Here is a 23,269-nt window from a genome sequence, read left to right as displayed (position 1 = left end):
GTTTCTACATCTGAAAGATGATGTCTATCCCATTTTGGCGCCAGTCGCATAACAGTGGGGCTAGTAGCGCCGGTAAGAGGATGCGAATCAGGATTGCTTTTAACACACGCTGCACCGGTCGTGAATACTAGTTACCTTTGACACTAACGAGGTGAGTTGATGTTAGTCAAGATTGCCTTTAAGACGACAAAGACGCCATTATCAACAACTCGCCCAGTTTGAACGACGGTGTGTAATAGGGCTACGAGAAGCTGGATTTTCCTTCTGAGGTACTGCAGAAAGACTTGGCAAGAATGTAGCCATTGTACGTGACTGCTGACAGAGGTGGTCACGAGAATGTACAGTCGCAAGAAGACTGGTCTCCGGATGGCCACGTGGCACTACCAAGAGGGAAAGCTGTGTAACGTCCCATCGACAACGAGGTCATGAGGGGCAGAGCACAGACTCGGATTAGGGAAGGCTGGAGAAGGAAGTCGGCCGTGCCCTTTCAGAGGAACCATCCCGGACTTTCCCTTAAACGGTTTAGGGAAATCACGGAAAACCTAAATCAGGATGGCCGGACGCTGGTTTGAACCGTCGTCCTCCCGAATGCGAGTCCAGTGTGATAACCGCTCGGTACCAAGAGGCAAGACCACCGTGTTCCGCGTATGGCTCCGGAGCACCGTACCGCGTCTACAGCAACAATTTGAGCAGCAGCTGGCACCACAGTGACACAAAGAACTGTTACATATCGGTTATCTGAAGTACAACTCCGAACCAGATACCCTGTAGTGTGCATCAAACTGACCTGAACCATTGCCATTCGCGACTTCGTGGCGTCACGGGACAGTTCATTGGAGGGCAGGAGGAAGTCTTTTGTGTTTTCTGCTGAGAGATGGTTCTGCCTCGGTGCCAGTGATGGCCCTGAGTTGGTTAGAAGGAGGCCAGTCGAGTGCCTGCAACCAACCTGTCTGCATGCTAGACACAGTGGACCTAGACAGCAGGAGCGCTCTCGTGGTTATCCCACGAACCCTGACTGCAAAACTGTACGTCAGTCTGGTGACCCGACCTGTTGTGCTGCCATTCATCAACAGCATTCCAAGGCTCGTTTTCCAGCAGTACAACACTCGGCCACATACCACTGTTGTAACCCAACACACTCTACAGAGTGTCGACATGTTCCATTGGCATGCTCGATCACCTGATCTATCTCCAATGAAGCGCATATGGGACACCATCGAATGACAATACCAGCGTCATCCACAACCAGCATTAACCGGTCCTGTGCTGACCGACTAAGTACAGCAGTAACTCTAACCGAAAAACTGGCATTTGGCACAACAACACAACGTTGCACGTTTGCACGCTTGAATTCAACATTCTAATGGTTACACCAGTTATTAATATATCAGCATTTCAAATTTCGCATCTTGCGCGTACATTAGCCTGTGATTTTGGAATGTTAACCACTTAAATATGTTACCTAGACAAATGTATCCCCAAAATTTCATTACTCTACATTAATTATTTTTTGGTGTTGTGATTATTTCAGTCAATGTATATACTGTACTATAGAACATTTCTAAACGCTGAACATATAAATATGCACTAATTACTTACAGTACGAAACTGTAGGTGACAAGCTGCTCAGGCCTAAAAACAAAAAGAATGTTGCACAGTCACTATACATGCCGCTAAATGCGATAGAAGATAAAAAAAATATACCCATGCAAATGTGATACTGTAGGCTTTACTTTCGAGTGTACCACATCAGCTCTTGCGTATAATGGTAACTTAAAACAAATAAATGGATACACATTGCTGCTTCAAAAAGGTGGGAAATCATTACCCGCAACCTCTTCGAAAGATGCAAACCGGTAGTAAATTGTAAGCATTTCTGTTTCACACCATTAGAACTCGTAAAACTGTATCATTATGGGCATAAACACTTGAGGTCGCTAACGTACTCTTGTGCGGTGGCACTAGACTCGGAGGTAGCCGGTCCGGACATTGGTGGTGGAAAAAGTATTCACAGCCAGTACTTGAATGGCTAAAGGAGCAGAGGTTGTGGCGTAAAGCCACACTTTGCACCAATGTCCTGGATTAAATCTCACACCTCTCCGCGGTGTCTCATGGTATCAGGGCATGTGACACTGTTGACGGTTATCTGTCCACTGAATGGGGACTTCATACTTGGCGGCCTCTGTGGTGCTATTCGAGAGGAGCAGGATATATGGTGGCAACGTGTTTGACTTCTCTCAGTATTAAACATCGTGAACATCTCACTACACTATACACACATCGGTACTGTCACCTACTTTCCACAGGTAATTGAAGACTCAATTTTCATACGCCATGAGGTAAGATGCCAGTGTGTGTGGACGAAGAAACCTTTCCCTATTGAACAGCTGAACCTACCCCTCGAGTTCTCCTAGCCAACAGTCCCATACCACTGTTTTTTTTTCCTATGAGAATAAATTTAATATCACCCATATATTAGCTGTAAAATTTGGGATACAAAATTTACGATATGCGCTACAAGAAAAGGAATTCCTGAGGCAGTTGTCTACAGGAATGTAATTCTACACATATTGTGTAGGTCGAATACTGTTTATGGTCGTAATTACAGGTACATTGACCTATGGACAGACTGTCGTGAGCAACAGTTCTAGAATAGTTTTTAGCTTCCTTTGCTACAGTGAAACACTGCAGCCGTGCACGGAGGCAATCGTACAGGCGTCAGATGTTGTGGGAGTTGGTGAGCAAACCTACCAGGAGAACTGACGACCCTCTAGAAGAGAGCGTTACAAACGCGGAACGCATGTGCGCGACATTGTCCTTCTGGTAAAGTGCATCTCGGTGACTTCGTGGGAGCGTGCCACTACGACATCGGGCAGTTACGACTTCGCTGAGCTTTCCGAGGGACCAGAGTTGTAATATCAGTGACACAGCCGAAAGGCAGAGCCACTGCAGCGTTGGTGACCTGACCGATTCACGTCCGAACTTTGGATTCTGTTGGGGTCTATGTGACAGGAATTGGTGCATTGGAAAAACAAGTACATATGTAGTCCGTATAAATACCCCTCATTTGGAGACAGATAGCTGCAGTCTGATAACTGCAAGCATCGAGGGGAGATCTACCCTAGTGCACAAACTTGGCCTCCACTAACTGCAGGTTATTTTTGGATCTGGGTCTGATGTTGTGGACTTAGCGCCTTGACCTGGTGGGCCACCTCTGAGACTTCTTCCAGTAGGTGCCAGGTTCCTGCCCTGACGGATACTGTTCGAGGCTGGGACTGGGCAGCCACTCAGCCACCTTAGTCACTGTGGGCATATTGTCGCTGTCAGCCTTCACTTGCATGGGCAGCCACTACTGTTGAGAGCTATTTGAGAGCTGTCTTCCTGTACGAGATCCAAGACAAGATTCTGAGCCATCAGGCGCGTCCTGCTCTATGGTGCGAGGTTACGCCCAGTGGGCGCACATATGGCCCATGACGCGGGACGCATCTCGCGTGTCAGCACCCTCGCTGAGTTGCCGGCGCCAGCGTGCGACGCTGCAAGCTGCCAGAAGCTGCAGGCTCAGTGCTTCCACACCCGTCGTCTACAGCACACGCCTTGTAGAGCGTTGCCACTGACGATCGACTGTAACACTGTTGAATACACCGAGGAGACAAAAGTCATAGAATACTTCCTAATATCGTGTTGGACTTCCTTTGCAGCAACTCTACGTGGCATGACTCAACATGTCTTTGGAAGTCCCCTGTTGAAATATTGAGCCATGCTACCTGTATAGCCACCGAAAATTACGAAAGTGTTGCCGGAGCAGGATTTTGTGCGTGAATTGACCTCTGAATTATGTCCCATAAATGTTCGATGCGATTCATGTCCCGTGATCTGGATGGAAAAAATACTCGAATTGTCCAGAATGTTCATCGAACCAGTCGTGAATAATTCTAAACCGGTGACGTGGCATACTGCCATTTAGCCGGCCGGTGTGGCCGAGCGGTTCTAGGCGCTACAGTCTGGAACCGCACGACCGCTCCGGTCGCAGTTTCGAATCCTGCCACGGGCATGGATGTGTGTGATGTCCTTAGGTTAGTTAGGTTTAAGTAGTTCTAAGTTCTAGGGAACTGATGACCTCAGAAGTTAAGTCCCATAGTGCTCAGAGCCATTTGAACCATTTTTTACTGCCATCTACAAAAACTCCATTGTTATTTGGTAACATGAAGTCCATCAGTGGCTGAAAATGGTTTCCAAGTAGCCGAATATTAGCATTTCCAGTCAATGATCGCTTCAGCTGGACCAGAGGAGCCAGTCATTCCATTTAATTATAGAGCTATCACCAGCTCCCAAGGGTGCTGATAACCTCGCCGTTGAGAGCCCATAAGCTCCAAACACACACACACACACACACACACACACACCAGCTTTCACAGTGCCTTGTTGACAACTTGAGTCCGTGGCTTCGTGCGGTCTGCTCCACAGTCCAATCCTACCATCAGCTCTTACCAGCTGAATTTCGGACTCATCTAAACGGGCCACGGTTCAGTCGCCTCGGGTCCAACCGATATGGTCACGAGCCCTTGAGAGGCGCTGCAGGCGATGTTGTGCTGTTAGCAAAGGCACTAGCGTCGGTCGCATTCTGCCACAGCCCAATAACGCCAAATTTCGCAGCACTATCCTAACGGATACGTGCGTCGTATGTCACACATTGATTTCGGTGGTTATTTCACGCAATGTTGCTTGTCTGTTAGCTCTGACAACTTGACGCAAACGCTCCTGCTCTCGGTCGTTAGGTGAAGGCCGTCGGCCACTGTATCGTCTGTGGCGATAAGTAATGCTCGAGATTTGTTCTCAGGACAGTCTTGACACTGGAGATCTGGGAATATTACATTCCCTACCGATTTTCGAAATAGAATGCCCCATGCGTTTAGCTCCAACTACCATTCCTCGTGCAAAGTCTGTTAATTACTGTTGGCGGCCATAATCAGGTCGGAAACCTTTTCTTATGAATCACCGGAGTATAAATACCCTTTTATACTTTGTGTATGCGATACTACCGCCATATATGTGTGTTCATATCGCTATATCATGCCATTTGTCACCTCAGTGTAAAATGAATATTTAATCACTGGTTCTTTCACTATACATCGGACAGCAACGAGACAACCACCGCACCACTTATACCTCGCCCACAGTGATGGACAACCGGCTTCATGAGCGTAACAATCTAGTTTCACTATCCACCGTAGTGGCCATCTTCTCCGTGCCAATACAGCTGCATTTGAAATTGTTGTTAGTCAACAATTCACTGTTTCTCAGAGCACGATATTACACTACTGGCCATTAAAATTGCTGCACAAAGAAGAAATGCAGACGATAAACGGGTATTCATTGGACAAATATATTATACTAGAACTGACATGTGATTACATTTTCACGCAATTTGGGTGCATACATCCTGAGAAATCAATACCATAACAACCACCTCTGGCCGTAATAACGGCCTTGATACGCCTGGGCATTCACTCAAACAGAGCTTGGATGGCGTGTACAGGTACAGCTGCCCATGCAGCTTCAACACGATACCACAGTCCATCAAGAGTAGTGACTGGCGTATTGTGACGAACCAGTTGCTCGGCCACCATTGACCAGACGTTTTCAATTGGTGAGAGATCTGGAGAATGTGCTGGCCAGGGCAGCAGTCGAACATTTTCTGTATCCAGAAAGGCCCGTACGGGACCTGCAACGTGCGGTCGTTCATTACCCTGCTGAAATGTAGGGTTTCGCAGGGATCGAATGAAGGGTAGAGCCACGGGTCGTAACACATCTGAAATGTAACGTCCACTGTTCAAAGTGCCATCAATGCGAACAAGAGGTGACCGAGACGTGTAACCAATGGCACCCCATACCATCACGCCGCGTGATACCCCAGTATGGCGATGACGAATACAGGCTTCCAGCGTGCGTTCACCGCGATGTCGCCAAACGCGGATGCGACCATCATGGTGCTGTAAACAGAACCTGGATTCATCGGAAAAAATGACGTTTTGCCTTTCGTGCACCCAGGTTCGTCGTTGAGTACACCATCGCAGGCGCTCCTGTCTGTGATGCAGCGTCCAGGGTAACCGCGGCCATGGTCTCCGAGCTGATAGTTCATGCTGCTGCAAACGTCGTCGAACTGTTCGTGCAGATGGTTGTTGTCTTGCAAACGTCCCCATATTGTTGAATCAGGGATCGAGACGTGGCTGCAGGATCCGTTACAGCCATTACTGCTAGTGATACGAGGCCATTGGGATCCAGCACGGCGTTCCGTATTACCCTCCTGATCCCACCGATTCCATATTCTGCTAACAGTCATTGGATCTCGACCAACGCGAGCAGCAATGTCGAGATACGATAAATCGCAATCGCGATAGGCTACAATCCGACTTTTATCAAAGTCAGAAACGTGATGGTACGCATTTCTCCTCCTTACACGAGGTATCACAACAACGTTTCACCAGGCAACGCCGGTCAACTGCTGCTTGTGTATGAGAAATCGGTTGGAAACTTTCCTCATGTCAGCACGTTGTAGGTGTCGCCACCGGTGCCAACCTTGTGTGAATGCTCTGAAAAGCTAATCATTTGCATATCACAGCAATTTCTTCCTGTCCTGCTTTAACATGGACGCCGATATCGGCTGCTTGCTGGGTCTAGTGGACGAACAGAGCGAGCCGTGTTTCACGATCGTTGTGTTTGGAACCCATGTTGGTTCCCGCAGAGAACATTTTCGGCCTCCAGAAACGTCCTAATACGTGAGCATAAAACATGTCCCAAAATTATACAGGGTGTTACAAAAAGGTACGGCCAAACTTTCAGGGAACATTCCTCACACACAAAGAAAGAAAATATGTTATGTGGACATGTGTCCGGAAACGCTTACTTTCCATCTTAGAGTTCATTTTATTACTTCTCTTCAAATCACATTAATCATGGAATGAAAACACACAGCAACAGAACGTACCAGCGTGACTTCAAACACTTTGTTACAGGAAATGTTCAAAATATCCTCCGTTAGCGAGGATACATGCATCCACCCTCCGTCGCATGGAATCCCTGATGCGCTGATGCAGCCCAGGAGAATGGTGTATTGTATCACAGCCGTCCACAATACGAGCACGAAGAGTCTCTACATTTGGTACCGGGGTTGCGTAGACAAGAGATTTCAAATGCCCCCATAAATGAAAGTCAAGAGGGTTGAGGTCAGGAGAGCGTGGAGGCCATGGAATTGGTCCGCCTCTACCAATCCATCGGTCACCGAATCTGTTGTTGAGAAGCGTACGAACACTTCGACTGAAATGTGCAGGAGCTCCATCGTGCATGAACCACATGTTGTGTCGTACTTGTAAAGGCACATGTTCTAGCAGCACAGGTAGAGTAATCCCGTATGAAATCATGATAACGTGCTCCATTGAGCGTAAGTGGAAGAACATAGGCCCAATCGAGACATCACCAACAATGCCTGCCCAAACGTTCACAGAAAATCTGTGTTGATGACGTGATTGCACAATTGCGTGCGGATTCTCGTCAGCCCACACATGTTGATTGTGAAAATTTACAATTTGATCACGTTGGAATGAAGCCCCATCCGTAAAGAGAACATTTGCACTGAAATGAGGATTGACACATTGTTGGATGAACCATTCGCAGAAGTGTACCCGTGGAGGCCAATCAGCTGCTGATAGTGCCTGCACACGCTGTACATGGTACGGAAACAACTGGTTCTCCCGTAGCACTCACCATACAGTGACGTGGTCAACGTTACCTTGTACAGCAGCAACTTCTCTGACGCTGACATTAGGGTTATCGTCAACCGCACGAAGAATTGCCTCGTCCATTGCAGGTGTCCTCGTCGTTCTAGGTCTTCCCCAGTCGCGAGTCATAGGCTGGAATGTTCCGTGCTCCCTAAGACGCCGATCAATTGCTTCGAACGTCTTACTGTCGGGACACCTTCGTTCTGGAAATCTGTCTCGATACAAACGTACCGCGCCACGGCTATTGCCCCGTGGTAATCCATACATCAAATGGGCATCTGCCAACTCCGCATTTGTAAACATTGCACTGACTGCAAAACCACGTTCGTGATGAACACTAACCTGTTGATGCTACGTACTGATGTGCTTGATGCTAGTACTGTAGAGCAATGAGTCGCATGTCAACACAAGCGCCGAAGTCAACATTACCTTCCTTCAATTGGGCCAACTGGCGGTCAATTGAGGAAGTACAGTACATCCTGACGAAACTAAAATGAGCTCTAACATGGAAATTAAGCGTTTCCGGACAGATGTCCACATAACATCTTCTCTTTATTTGTGTGTGAGGAATGTTTCCTGAAAGTTTGGCCGTACCTTTTTGTAACACCCAGTATAACTAACCGACGTCAGAGATATAGGTCTACAGTTTTGTGCATCTGTTTGATTACCCTTCTTGGAAACATGAATGATCTGCGCTTTTTTCCAGTCACTAGGAATGCTTCGCTGCTCCAGCGACCCACGGTACATTACTGCAAGAAGAGGAGCAAGCAATTTCGCATACCCTAAGTAGAATCTTATCGGTATTACGTTAGGTACAGTAGCCTTTCTTCTGTTACTCAGTTTCAGTTGCTGTTCTATCCCGTGATCACTTATTCCGATATCAGACATTTTGGCCTTCGTGCGACAATTTAATGGAGGAACCACAGTACGATCTTCCTCAGTGAAACAGTTTTGGAAAAAGACGTTTAGTATTTCGGCCTTTTCTCTGCCATCCTCCGTTTCGATGCCATTATGGGCACGGAGCGTCCGGACAGATGGCTCCGATTGATTTACTGATTTAACGTAAGACCAAAACTCCTTACGATTTTCTGTCAAGAATAGTACTTTATAATTCGTTGAACGGTTCACGAATGCCTCTCCTTATCCTAATTTTGGCTTCGTTCAGGTTTTTTTGTCTGTGAGACTTTGGCTATATATAAATTTGCAGTGAAATTCTCTTTGGTTTCGTAACAGCTTTCTAACATTGCTGCCGAATAACGGTGGATTTTTTCCATCCGTCACAACACTGCTCGGCACTTACCTGGCCATGGCATATTGTACAAATCTCATTGCAAGAATTGTACGAGACCATTGGAACAGAACTTGTTCGCTGTTTTCAAGCTGCAGTAACATGCATATCATTATTAATTCAGTTTTCATTTCTTTGAAAAAAAATGGATTTCAAAGCTTATAGTGGTACGGTTAGATTGTACTGCACAATTAATTATCTTTTCTGTAGTCAATTGCGCAGCGTATTGGCGATTTAACGACAAAGTATGTATTAATAAAGTCTTCCGTCGTTGTGTGGCACGAATTAGCGGCGTATTTCAAACCCTTCCTTGTGTGAAATGATGGATAATTGTCTTCGCCCCTCGAACATAAGGATAAGAGTAACGGCCAAACTATGTCTCTGATTTGCAAAGACGTGACTCGGTCAAAATGGGAAGTTATTGATACCAAAAAGACGAGTCGAGCACCGACAAGAGCCTAGGTAAATGGGCTCGATGCCATAAAGCGAGCCACTGAAAGCAATACGCTGACACAGTATTAGGCCACGGCATTCACCGGGCGTCGCCGTTTGCTAGGCGATCAGTGGACGACTGCACGCCGCGTACGTGACTTTTGCACCAGCGACACGACAACAAATCCATTTTGACGCGAATAAGAACTGGCTGTCCAACAAGGATGGTCGCACGTCGAAGCAGAGAAGCACTGACAAGGGAACCTCCCCATCGCACCCCCCTCAGATTTAGTTATAATTTGGCACATTGGATAGACCTTGAAAAACTGAACACAGATCAATCGAGAAAACAGGAAGAAGTGGTGTGGAACTATGAAAAAAAAGAAGCAAAATATACAAACTGAGTAGTCCATGTGCAGTATAGGCAACATCCAGCCGGGTGTGGGCTCAGGAGCGCCGTGGTCTCGTGGTTAGCGTGAGCAGTTGTGGAATGAGAGGTCCAGGGTTCAAGTCTTCCCTCAATTCAGAAGTTTATTTGTTTTATTTTCGCAAAGTTATGATCTGTCCGTTCGCTCATTAACGTCTCTGTTCACTGTGATAAGTTTAATGTCTGTGTTTTGCGACCGCACTGCAGAAACGTGCGATTAGTAGACGAAAGGATGGGCCTCTCCAATGGGAACCGAAAACATTTGATCGAAAGGTCATAGGTCAACCGATACCTCCACAGGAAAACACGTCTGATACATTCTATACGACACTGGTGACGGCATGTGCGTCACATGGCAGGAATATGTTGTCGCCCACTTAACTTTTACACTTGGCGAATGGGTATAAAGATTCTTCTACCTTGCCCGATTTAGGTTTTCTTGTGGATGTGATAATCACTCCCAAAAATGTGATGAAAACATAAGAGTTTGTCACATAAACTGAAAATAAAAAATTAAACTTTTCACTCGAGGGAAGTCTTGAACCAAGGATCTCTCGTGCCGCAGCTGCTCACGCTAACCACGGGACCACGGCGCTCCTGAGCTCAAAGTGCCCTAGATGTTGCATATCTTGCTCATGGACTACTCAGTTTGTATATTTTGCTTATTTTTTTCATAGTTCCACACAACTTCTTCCGGTTTTCTCGATTGATCTGTGTTCAGTTTTTCAAGGTCCATCCACTGTGCCAAGTTATAACTATATCTGAGGGGGGTGCGATGGGGAGGTTCCCTTGTGAGTAGTCAACCGTCATAGCGTCGGCGTAAGCCGCGGGGTCGCCGCTCTAGTATCGTGCTGACAGGACCGCCAACCAAGTGGATACGTCCGCCACCAGTTGAACTGAGGTCAAACAAAGACCCTCCTGCCCGTATACATCGTTGTCTGCTCGCAAATACACTGACGGAAAAAAAACGCTAAACCAAGAAGGAGTTGTACGACATAAACGAAAGTTGATAGCCGTGTTTCTATACCTGGAAGACGACGTCTATTCAAATTTTACGTCAGTCGCATAACATTAGCACTAGTAGCTCCACAATGAAGTTGCGAATCAGGATTGCTTTAAATACACGTTGTAATGGTCGTGAGCGTTTGTTACCTTTGAGATTGAACGAGATGAGTTGCTGTCTGTCAAGAATGCCTTTAAGGCGACAAAGACGCCATTATCAAGACCTCACTGAGTTTGAACGAGGTCGTGTAATTGGGCTACGAGAAGCTGGATGTTTCTTCTGCGATATTATAGAAAGACTTGGCACGAATACAGCCACTGATCGTGATAGTTGGCAGCGGTGGTCACGAGAATATACGGTTGCGAGAAGACCGGGCTCCGGACGGCCACGTGGCACTACCGACAGGGGAGACCATCGCGTACGGCGTATAGCTCTGGTGCATCATACTGCATCTGCAACAGCAATCGGAGCAGCAGTTGGCACCACAGTGACGCAACGAACTGTTCGAGGACAGCTCCGAGCTAGACGCCCTGTAACGTGCATTCCACTGACCCCAAACCACCGACATTTCCGACTCCAGTGGTGTCAAGTGAGAGCTCGCTGGAGGGCAGGGTGGAGGCCTCTTGTGTTTTCTGAATAAAGCTGGTTCTGTTTCGGTGCCTGTGATGGCCGTGTGTTAGTTAGAAGGAGACCATTTGAGGGCTTTCAACCAACCTGTATACGTGTTATCCCATGCACCCTGACTGAAAAATTGCACGTCAATTGGTGATTCGACCTGTTGTGCAGCCATTCATGAACGAGATTCCAGGGGGTGTTTTTCAACACGATAACACTCGTCCACATGCCACTGTTGTAACCCAACATACTCTGCAGTGTGTCGACATAATGTCTCTGCTCTATCAGCAGATCTCTCTGCAGCGGGGCACATATAGGACATCATCCAGCGTCGTCCACAACCAGCATTGACCGCCTATGTATTGACTGACCAAGTGCAACAGGTATGGAACTCCATCACACATACTGACATCCTGATCCGGTACAACGCAATGCATGCACGCGTTCAACGTTCTGGCAGGTACACAGGTTATTAAAGTACCAACATTTCACATTTTCAATGGCTTGAATCGCGCTTGTATTAACCCGTGATCTTGCAATCTTAATCACTTAAATATGTTACCTAGAGAAATGTATTTCCGAAATTTCATTACTCTACATTCATTATTTTTGTTGTTGTCATTTTTTCCGTCAGCGTAATTGATGATTCCCAGGTAGCATTTGAGCACACTTTATTGGCGCAACGTAAAGGTTGGTTGGTTGGTGGTTTTGGTGGAAGAGACCAAACAGCGAGGTCATCGGTCTCACTGGATTAGGGAATGATGGGGAAGGAAGTCGGCCGTGCCATTTCAAAGGAACCATCCCGGCATTTGCCTGAAGTGATTTAGGGAAATCACGGAAAACCTAAATCAAGATGGCCGCGCAACGCACAAAAGCAAAGTTCAATATATTGTACAGTCTGAAAAGCAGAACTAAAAGATCGTCCTGATCTAGTATTCGTATGGCACAGTCAAAGTGCATAGTGACATTGTTCGCAGCAGTCAGTGCTAGGCACAAGTACACATTAAGTTCCACAGAAGCACTACCAGTCCTGTGGAGTCCCAGGAAGGCCAAATTTAAGAACAGGGAGTGGCTCCGAGAGAGACGGCTGCCGACTCGTTGTGATTGCTGATGGGTGCTGGAGCAAAGTGCAGTGTAGATGCAGTCCCCCGTGGATGAGCTCAGCGAGAGCTCCGATTGATGGACTGCTGAGTGGCCAGCGTAAAGCCCGTAGCGTGAGCGTATGCTGACTGCTAGCGATCGAGCAGTAGGCGGTAGGCACTCCGCAAGAACGTGACTTGCGGACGCAACGTTGCGCCGCTGTCGCCGATGTGGACGGGGCTGGCACCTCAGGTGGGGTCTGATAGAGGATAGCGTGTCAACAGCCATGTTATTGTCCGTTAGCAGTAATGTTTCCAAAGCACGTGGAGCTCTTGCGATTCTCGGCAAATGATTGTCGCCGGAGGAGCTCACGCGGCACTGGTGTAGGCTACCCGCTGGTCGCAGTGTTTTTCCGGCAGCTGCAGTGGCTGGCAGATGGCCCAGTATACACTGAGATGACAAAAATCACTGGGTAGCGAGGTGGACACACAAAAATCGCGGTAGTATCGCGTACAAGAAATAAAAGGGCACGGCATTGGCAGAGCTGTAATTTATACTCAGGTGATTCACCTGAAGAGGTTTCCGACGTGATTATGGCCGCATAACGGGAATATCCACAGTGTCCAATTGTGCCGAGGATATCGAATTTCAGTCAATACCTATCACCACGGGCAATGTAATGGCCGACGGCTTTCACTTAACGACCGAGAACAGCGGCGTTTGCGTAGAGTTGTCATTGCTAACAGACAAGCAACACTGCGTGAAATAACCGCAGAAATCAATGTGGGACATACTACGCATGTATCTGTCAGGACACTGCGGCGAAGTTTGGCGTTAATAGGCTATGACAGCAGAGGACAGACACGAGTGCCTTCGCTAACAGCATGACATCGCCTGCAGCGCCTCAGCTGGGCTCGTGACCATATCGGTTGGAACCTAGGCGACTGGAAAACCGTGGCATGGTCAGATGAATCCCTATTTCAGTTGGTAATAACTGATGGTTCGAGTGTGGTGCAGACACCTCGAAGCCATGGACCCAAGCTGTGAAGAAGGCACAATGCAATCTAGTGGTGGCTCCATAATGATGTGGGCTGTGTTTCCATGGATCATTGACTGGAAACGTTTATGTTCGACTACTTGGAAACATTAGCAGCCATTCATGGACTTCATGTTCCCAAGCAACGCTGGTATTTTTATGAATGACAACGCGCCACGTCACCGGGCCACAGGTGTTTGTGACTGGTTTGAAGAACATTCTGGACAAATCGAGCGAATGATTTGGCCTCCCAGATCACCCAACATGAATCCGATCGAACATTTATGGCACATAAAAAAATCTTGCACTGACAGCGCTTTCAAAATTATGGATGGCTGTAGAGGCAGCATGGCTCAGTATTTCTGCAGGGACTTCCAACAACTTGTTGAGTTCATGCCAGATGAGGTTGCTGCACTACTCTGGCCAAAAGGAGGTCAGCCATAATATTACGAGGTATTCCATGACTTTTGTCACCTCAGTGTAAGACAAGCCATCGCGGTGGTGACCAACACCAGTTGGCAGCCGGCGGTCCAGGTTTTCTGCCAGTCTGCGCCCGTCACTTGCCACATCCGGGTGGGAACCAAAATCCCGCACCCAGTGGGGCAATGACGGCTTCACGCAGGTAGGCCGCTGCCCGAGATTGTCGACGATGGGAGGTCATGCCACGCCTGGGTTCCACTGAACATAGCAGCGACGGTGTACCACTACAACGCTCATGTGTCTCGAGTTCTGCGGGACGTGTCCCACCGTCCGGGCCCCGTCAGATCAGGGCTTGAGCTTGCAACAAATCAACAAAAGGATTTTGCTACCTTTGAGCGGCTTCTGAACCTAGGCCGATGCACCATCCTTCACCAGAGCAAATCCACACTCTCTACAATTACAAGATAAAGAATTGAGGGTTACTAAACGCAATGTCTTGACTCTCGAGGTGTGCCTCACCTTTATCTGCAATAGTCAGTCTAACGCTACCATATGGAACCAAAACAACTAACAAGTGCACCATGTGGCACTATACGTGTCTTGACCACGCTCGGTGAAAGTGTCTGGAGATGGGAGGCCTTCTCGTTACAACGAGTTTGACAGGAAAGCTGTACAGGCTAGCAGCTGTCCAAAGGGAAGTCAGACACTACTATTGGATTTTTTACTGTGGAGACTCGACTTTCAGCGTTAATTACAAACAAACCGATAGACCTGTAGCAAAACGAAAACTCTCCCTCCGAACAGGCCTTGAAAGGCCCAACGGTACCGACGGGCCGCCGTGTCGTCCTCAGCCCACAGGCGTCACTCGATGCGGATATGGAGGGGCATGTGGTCAGCACACCGCTCTCCCGGCCGTATGTCAGTTTACGAGACCGGAGCCGCTACCTCTCAATCAAATAGCTCCTCAGTTTGCCTCACAAGGGCTGAGTGCACCCCACTTGCCGACAGCGCTCGGCAGACCGGAAGGTCACCCATCCAACTGCTAGCCCAGCCGGACAGCGCTTAACTTCGGAGAACTGACGGGAACCACTGTTACCACTGCGGCAAGGCCGCTATACCAATATTTTTCTTGTTTTATTCTGCGTTAGGTTATATGGTGCAATTTGCTTTTGAAGTTCAATATATATATTTTTATTTTAGATTGTAGTAAGGATTGTCTGCTTTCCGGAGCCTTCGCTACGAACTACTCGATTCAAAACTATATAGCCTGAAATGTGTTTGTCCGATGTTAATGAAATTTTAATAGATTATAGGCGCTATATTGATGGTGGGATTCACAAGTTGCAGAATTTTCCAGTTATCCACGAAAAAGGCCTTATGATTCTTTTTTCCTAAAGTAACTTTTTCTCAGCCCAGGATAAACGCGTAACAGAAAGCATGAGTTTGTTTTGAAGGTCCCTTTTGTGGTTGTAAACCACTGTGACCGTACAGTGTGACAAGGATTTTACAAAGAGTGATATTTAAGACTGGGTCTGTGCCTAATGGACCTCGCGATTAACATCGTGCACCGCTGTGAAAATGAATGCGTCGTTGCAGCGAACACCCGGGCTCTTGGAAACCGGTTTACCCGTGACTAAGGCTCCTATAAGTACGAGCTAGCGCATCCACCATTTTGTTTCCCAGAGCTCTGAAGTGTAAAACCTCTGCGGTGCTATAGGATTTGCGTCTCGGCACTTAAGCACGAAATTATGAGTGGTTGTGCTGCCATAAAGTGTTCTAACCATTCTAGAAGTGGATTTAGAATGGTTAGTTTCCCATAAGATTCTGAGAGAAGAAAAAATGGACTGTTAACTCTCATCGCGAAAAATCGGAACCCGGACGGAGCGCACAGTTATGTATTGTAAGAAAATAATATTTATTATGACCTCAAGCAATATTTTATAGTAAAAATCGTATGTGATATTCGAACGTAGGTTTTTGTTTAGCTGTTTTGAAAGTACTACCTCTTAACAGAAATTCTGCCTATAGGGAGTTAGCAACCCCAAAATATCATAACACAGCAAAACATTCCTGAACATGCAGTATTTAGAGTACAAAATGTGTGTCTTTAGTATATTGACAGTCATTAATAAAAAATGGCTACATACCAGAACCCAGGTAGACAGAGAAAGTTATGTTGAAGAAAGAAACAAAGCCAAACAAATAATTGCAGCATCGAAGAAGAAATCGTGGGAAGACTTTGGAAACAGGTTGGAGACTTTGGGTCAAGCTGCTGGAAAACCATTCTGGAGTGTAATTAGCAGTCTTCGAAAGGGAGGTAAGAAGGAAATGACAAGTATTTTGGACAGGTCAGGAAAACTGCTGGTGAATCCTGTGGATGCCTTGGGCAGATGGAGGGAATATTTTGAAGAGTTGCTCAATGTAGGTGAAAATACGATCAGTAATGTTTCAGATTTCGAGGTAGAATGGGATAGGAATGATGATGGAAATAGGATCACATTTGAGGAAGTGGAAATTGGTCAATAGATTGCAGTGCAATAAAGCGGCTGGGGTGGATGAAATTAAGTCGGAACTCATCAAATACAGTGGAATGTCAGGTCTTAAATGGCTACACAGGATAATTGAAATGGCCTGGGAGTCGGGACAGGTTCCATCAGACTGGACAAAAGTATTAATCACACCAATCTTTAAACATGGAAACAGAAAAGATTGTAACAACTACAGAGGTATCTCTTTAATCAGCGTTGTGGGTAAAATCTTCGCAGGTATTGTTGAAAGGAAAGTGCGAGTATTAGTTGAGGACCAATTGGATGAAAATCAGTGTGGGTTTAGGCCTCTTAGAGGTTGTCAGGACCAGATCTTTAGCTTACGGCAAATAATGGAGAAGTGTTATGAGTGGAACAGGGAATTGTATCTATGCTTTATAGATCTAGAAAAGGCATATGACCGGGTTCCTAGGAGGAAGTTATTGTCTGTTCTACAAGATTATGGAATAGGAGGCAAACTTTTGCAAGCAATTAAAGGTCTTTACATGGATAGTCAGGCAGCAGTTAGAGTTGACGGTAAATTGAGTTCATGGTTCAGAGTAGTTTCAGGGGTAAGACAAGGCTGCAACCTGTCTCCATTGTTGTTCATATTATTTATGGATCATATGTTGAAAACAATAGACTGGCTGGGTGAGATTAAGATATGTGAACACAAAATAAGCAGTCTTGCATATGCATATGACTTAGTTGTGATGGCAGATTCGATTGAAAGTTTGCAAAGTAATATTTCAGAGCTAGATCAGAAATGTAAGGACTATGGTATGAAGATTAGCATCTCCAAAACGAAAGTAATGTCAGTGGGAAAGAAATATAAACGGATTGAGTGCCAAATAGGAGGAACAAAGTTAGAACAGGTGGACGGTTTCAAGTACTTAGGATGCATATTCTCACAGGATGGCAACATAGTGAAAGAACTGGAAGCGAGGTGTAGCAAAGCTAATGCAGTGAGCGCTCAGCTACGATCTACTCTCTTCTGCAAGAAGGAAGTCCGTACCAAGACTAAGTTATCTGTGCACCGTTCAATCTTTCGACCAACTTTGTTGTATGGGAGCGAAAGCTGGGTGGATTCAGGTTACCTTATCAACAAGGTTGAGGTTACGGATATGAAAGTAGCTAGGATGATTGCAGGTACTAGTAGATGGGAACAATGGCAGGAGGGTGTCCACAATGAGGAAATCAAAGAAAAACTGGGAATGAACTCTATAGATGTAGCAGTCAGGGCGAACAGGCTTAGATGGTGGGGTCATGTTACACGCATGGGAGAAGCAAGATTACCCAAGAGACTCATGGATTCAGCAGTAGAGGGTAGGAGGAGTCGGGGCAGACCGAGGAGAAGGTACCTGGATTCGGTTAAGAATGATTTTGAAGTAATAGGTATAACATCAGAAGGGGCACCAATGTTAGCACTGAATAGGGGATCATGGAGGAACTGTATAAGGGGGGCTATGCTCCAGACTGAACGCTGAAAGGCATAATCAGTCTTAAATGATGATGATGATTAATCAAATACAAGCCACGATCGCTTAAAGCTTTTATTTAGGTGACTTTTTTCGGCAGAATTAGACCTAAACTGCCGTCATTGGATCTGTATCACAATAGTAATCATAACACTTCAGAGCTATCTGCTAATTTTAAAGTTGAGAAAGTTGGCCAGTTCCACTATCGGCATTTCACAATAGGAACACATGATGTAAAACATTAAGCTCCTGGGCTGATAGGGTCAAGGTCACGTCAAAAGCTAAACTCAGTTTAATTCCGCCGAAACCCATCATTTAGGTAAAAGTTTTAAGCGATCTTGGCCTGTATTCCAATAATGTCATCGATATCAGATAGCTCCCCAGAAATCACAATGACGAACTTTGATACTGACAGTGCCTCTGCAGTAATGTTTGTTTCTGTGTATGTAGGGTTAGCAGGCCTGTAGAATGTAGCGATCTACCTTGAAATGGGCATTTGGTATTGTCCGAGATAGCAACCTCGTATCATTCAAGAAAAGCTAATGTACAAAAAATGAGGGTGGGATTTAGAAACTGAGGGTGGAATAGATGTACTATGCCTGTCTGGACAGCATTTAGTAACACATATGCAAGCAGTAGATGTAGATGGATATCAGCTTTCAGCACTTGTAAGTAGAGACACTATGGAGGGAGGTGGAATTGCCATATATGCTACAATTTGTCATAGTGTGATTTAATGCAGAAACTAAAAAATTTCGTGTAGAGTAACATATAGCCCCCATGAACCACAGACCTTGCCGTTGGTGGGGAGGCTTGCGTGCCTCAGCGACACAGATAGCCGTACCGTAGGTGCAACCACAACGGAGGGCTATCTGTTGAGAGGCCAGACAAACGTATGGTTCCTGAAGACGGGCAGCAGCCTTTTCAGTAGTTGCAGGGGCAACAGTCAGGACGATTGACTGATCTGGCCTTGTAACATTAACCAAAACGGCCTTTCTGTGCTGGTACTGCGAACGGCCGAAAGCAAGGGGAAACTACGACCGTAATTTTTCCCGAGGGCATGCAGCTTTACTGTATGGATAAATGATGATGGCGTCCTCTTGGGTAAATATATTCCGGAGGTAAAATAGTCCCCCATTCGGATCTCCGGGCGGGGACGACTCAGGAGGACGTCGTTATCAGGAGAAAGAAAACTAGCGTTCTACGGATCGGAGCGTGGAATGTCAGATCCCTTAATCGGGCAGGTAGACTAGAAAATTTAAAAAGGGAAATGTATAGGTTAACGTTAGATATAGTGGGAACTAGCGAAGTTCGGTGGCATGACGAACAAGACTTTTGGTCAGGTGAATACAGGGTTATAAATACAAAATCAAATAGGGGTAATGCAGGAGTAGTTTTAATAATGAATAAAAAAATAGGAGTGCGGGTAAGCTACTACAAACAACATAGTGAACGCATTATTGTGGCCAAGATAGACACGAAGCCCACGCCTACAACAGTAGTACAAGTCTATATGCCAACTAGCTCTGCAGATGACGAAGAAATTGATGAAATGTATGATGAGATAAAAGAAATTATTCAGATAGTGAAGGGAGACGAAAATTTAATAGTCATGGGTGAAGGGAATTCGATAGTAGGAAAAGGAAGAGAAGGAAACGTAGTAGGTGAATATGGATTGGGGCTAAGAAATGAAAGAGGAAGCCGCCTGGTAGAATTTTGCACAGAGCACAACTTATTCATAGCTAACACTTGGTTCAAGAATCATAAAAGGAGACTGTATACATGGAAGAAGCCTGGAGATACTGACAGGTTTCAGATAGATTATATAATGGTAAGACAGAGATTTAGGAACCAGGTTTTAAATTGTATGACATTTCCAGGGGCAGATGTGTACTCTGACCACAATCTATTGGTTATGAACTGTAGATTAAAACTGAAGAAACTGCAAAAAGGTGGGAATTTGAGGAGATGGGACCTGGATAAACTGAAAGAACCAGAGGTTGTAGAGAGTTTCAGGAAAAGCATAAAGGAACAATTGACAAGAATGGGGGAAAGAAATACAGTAGAAGAAGAATGGATAGGTTTGAGGGATGAAGTGGTGAAGGCAGCAGAGGATCAAGTAGGTAAAAAGACGAGGGCTAGTAGAAATCCTTGGGTGACAGAAGAAATACTGAATTTAATTGATGAAAGGACAAAATATAAAAATGCAGTGAATGAAGCAGGCAAAAAGGAATACAAACGTCTCAAACATGAGATCGAAAGGAAGTGCAAAATGGCTAAGCAGGGGTGGCTAGAGGACAAATGTAAGGATGTAGAGGCTTACCTCACTAGGGGTAAGATAGATACTGCCTACAGAAAAATTAAAGAGACCTTTGGAGAAAAGAGAACCACTTGTATGAATATCAAGAGCTCAGATGGAAACCCAGTTCTAAGCAAAGAAGGGAACGCAGAAAGGTGGAAGGAGTGTATAGAGGGACTATACAAGGGCGATGTTCTTGAGGACAATATTATGGAAATGGAAGAGGATGTAGATGAAGATGAAATGGGAGATATTATACTGCGTGAAGAATTCGATAGAGCACTGAAAGACCTAATCGAAACAAGGCCCCGGGAGTAGACAACATTCCATTAGAACTACTGACAGCCTTAGGAGAGCCAGTCATGACAAAACTCTAACATCTGGTGAGCAAAATGTATGAGACAGGCGAAATACCATCAGACTTCAAGAAGAATATAATAATTCCAATCCCAAAGAAAGCAGACGTTGACAGATGTGAAAATTACCGAACTATCAAGAATAGAAGCTTTCGAAATGTGGTGCTACAGAAGAATACTGAAGATTGGATGGGTAGACCACATAACTAATGAGGAGGTATTGAATAGAATTGGGGAGAAGAGGAGTTTGTGGCACAACTTGACTAGAAGAAGGGATCGGTTGGTAGGATATGTTCTGAGGCATCAAGGAATTACCAATTTAGTATTGTAGGGCAGCGTTGAGGGTAAAAATCGTAGAGGGAGACCAAGAGATGAATACACTAAACAGATTCAGAAGGATGTAGGCTGCAGTACGTATTGGGAGATGAAGAAGCTTGCACAGGATAGAGTAGCATGGGGAGCTGCATCAAACCAGTCTCAGGACTGAAGACCACAACAAAAACAACAACATGTAGCAGCATGTGCCTGTGAGCTTAAAGTAAATATTTGTACTTTTATCATTATAGCTGTGTAGAGGTCCCCACTGAGAAATTTTCAGCTATTTCTCAAAAATTTTGATTCTTTGTTGTTCTATCTGTCAGACAGAGGGAAGCAAATTGTTTGTGGGGATTTCAAAGTAGATTTTCTGAAAGAGTCTGATAGAAAGAATGACCTTGAAGGATTACTCGGTTATTTCAATCTGATATGAGTTTTGGTTTTCCTATTCAGGTAGTACAGGAACACATAATATTTTTATAGAGCAAGATAAATTTAATCAAATAAAAACTTTTCCTGTTATGAATGATCTTTCTGATCATGATGCACAGCTAGAATCGTGTATTACATAGTTCCATACAGTAATGCAAGCAATCCTTCAAAATGGTGCATTCAATTAATGATTTAACAGTTGCAATTTTAGGGAAAGTTTGCAACAGTTAGACTGGGATGAGGTGTTCAGGGAACCTAATGCTTATTTAAAATTTAACCTGTTTCATGATACCTTTGTGAGTATATTTGAAAACAGTTTCCCTAAGAAAACAGTGAAACATAATTATAAGAAACCATCTAAACTGCCTTGGCTTACTAAATGAATAATAATATCTTGTAAACAGAAAAGGGAAACGTATCTTTTAGCTAGGAGTAGTAATGGTCCAGAAACAGTCAAACATTGTAAAAACTACTACACTGTATTAAGAAAAGTTATTAAAAAATCCAGAAGTATGTGGATTAGGTCTGAGATTAGCACCTCTGCTAATAAAATTAAAACAATCTGGAATATTGTTAAAAGGGAAACAGGACAACCGAGAGCATAGGAAGACTATATTTCTGTGAGACTCAATGAAAAGTTTGTTAACAATAAGTTAGAGGCAGAAAATATTTTTAATAATCATTTTTTAATTGTTGTAGAGAAAATAGGATCCAGCTGTTCATTACAAATGCAGGGCTGTATTTGGAGGAGGCAGTACCTATGCAATTTGATAAAACTGAAATTCAACCTACCTCTCTTACTGAAATTAAGAAAATAATAAATTAACTCAAAAGTAAAAGCTCACATGGAATTGATGGCATTTCCAACAGAGTACTAAAAGCTTGTTCTCAAGAGATAAGTAGGATTCTCAGTATATATGTAGTAGCTAACGGAAACAGGGCATTTTTACAGATAGACTGGCATATGCTATTGTTAAATCATTGCATCAAAAGGGGAATATGTCTGATGCTAACAATTACCGCCCAATCTCAATTCTGACAACTTTATCCAAAGTTCTTGAAAAGGTAATGTATTCAAGGGTAGCTTCATATATTTGTAAAAGTGAAGAACTAACGAAATGTCAGTTTGGTTTTCAAAAAGGCTTCTCAACAGAAAATGCTATGTATGCTTTCACCGATCAAATATTAAATGCTCTGAATAACCGAACATCACCCATTGGGATTTCTTGTGATCTCTCAAAGGCTTTTAACTGCGTGAATCATGAAATTCTTCTAGATAAGCTTAAGTATTGTGTTATGAGTGGGACAGTGAACAAATTGTTTACTTCATATTTAATTGGAAGAATGCAGAAGGTTGAAATTAACAGTACAGATAGTGGTCCCTTTGTCAACTTTAGCCATTTTCCAAATAAATGTTCACATAACTTGTGCTTTAACTTGGAGAAGGAATTGTGTAGTGTGTAAATCTAAAGTGTGTTCTTGTGTGTCCTGGAAATTTAACGAAGCAAGCGTTCATTCGATTAGAAGTGCCGTGTTTGGTGAGTTTCGTATTTATACTTGGGTATTGCGCAAATATGCACTTTAGATGCAGCCGCGTCAACACGTACTTATAGGAGCCTGGTACATGATTTAATAAACGTCATCATCGAATATTTAATTTGAATTCCGCGAAGAAAGTAGAACATAAACATAGCACGCGATTCTATCACATAAATATAGATGTTTCTTGCACCTTTATTCTTCATTCGGACAGCAAAGAAAAGCAGCAATAAGCAAATAAAACGCGAG

The sequence above is a fragment of the Schistocerca cancellata genome, chromosome 4 (assembly GCF_023864275.1).
Source record: "Schistocerca cancellata isolate TAMUIC-IGC-003103 chromosome 4, iqSchCanc2.1, whole genome shotgun sequence".
Taxonomy (NCBI): domain Eukaryota; kingdom Metazoa; phylum Arthropoda; class Insecta; order Orthoptera; family Acrididae; genus Schistocerca; species Schistocerca cancellata.
This window is presented reverse-complemented; position numbering follows the sequence as displayed.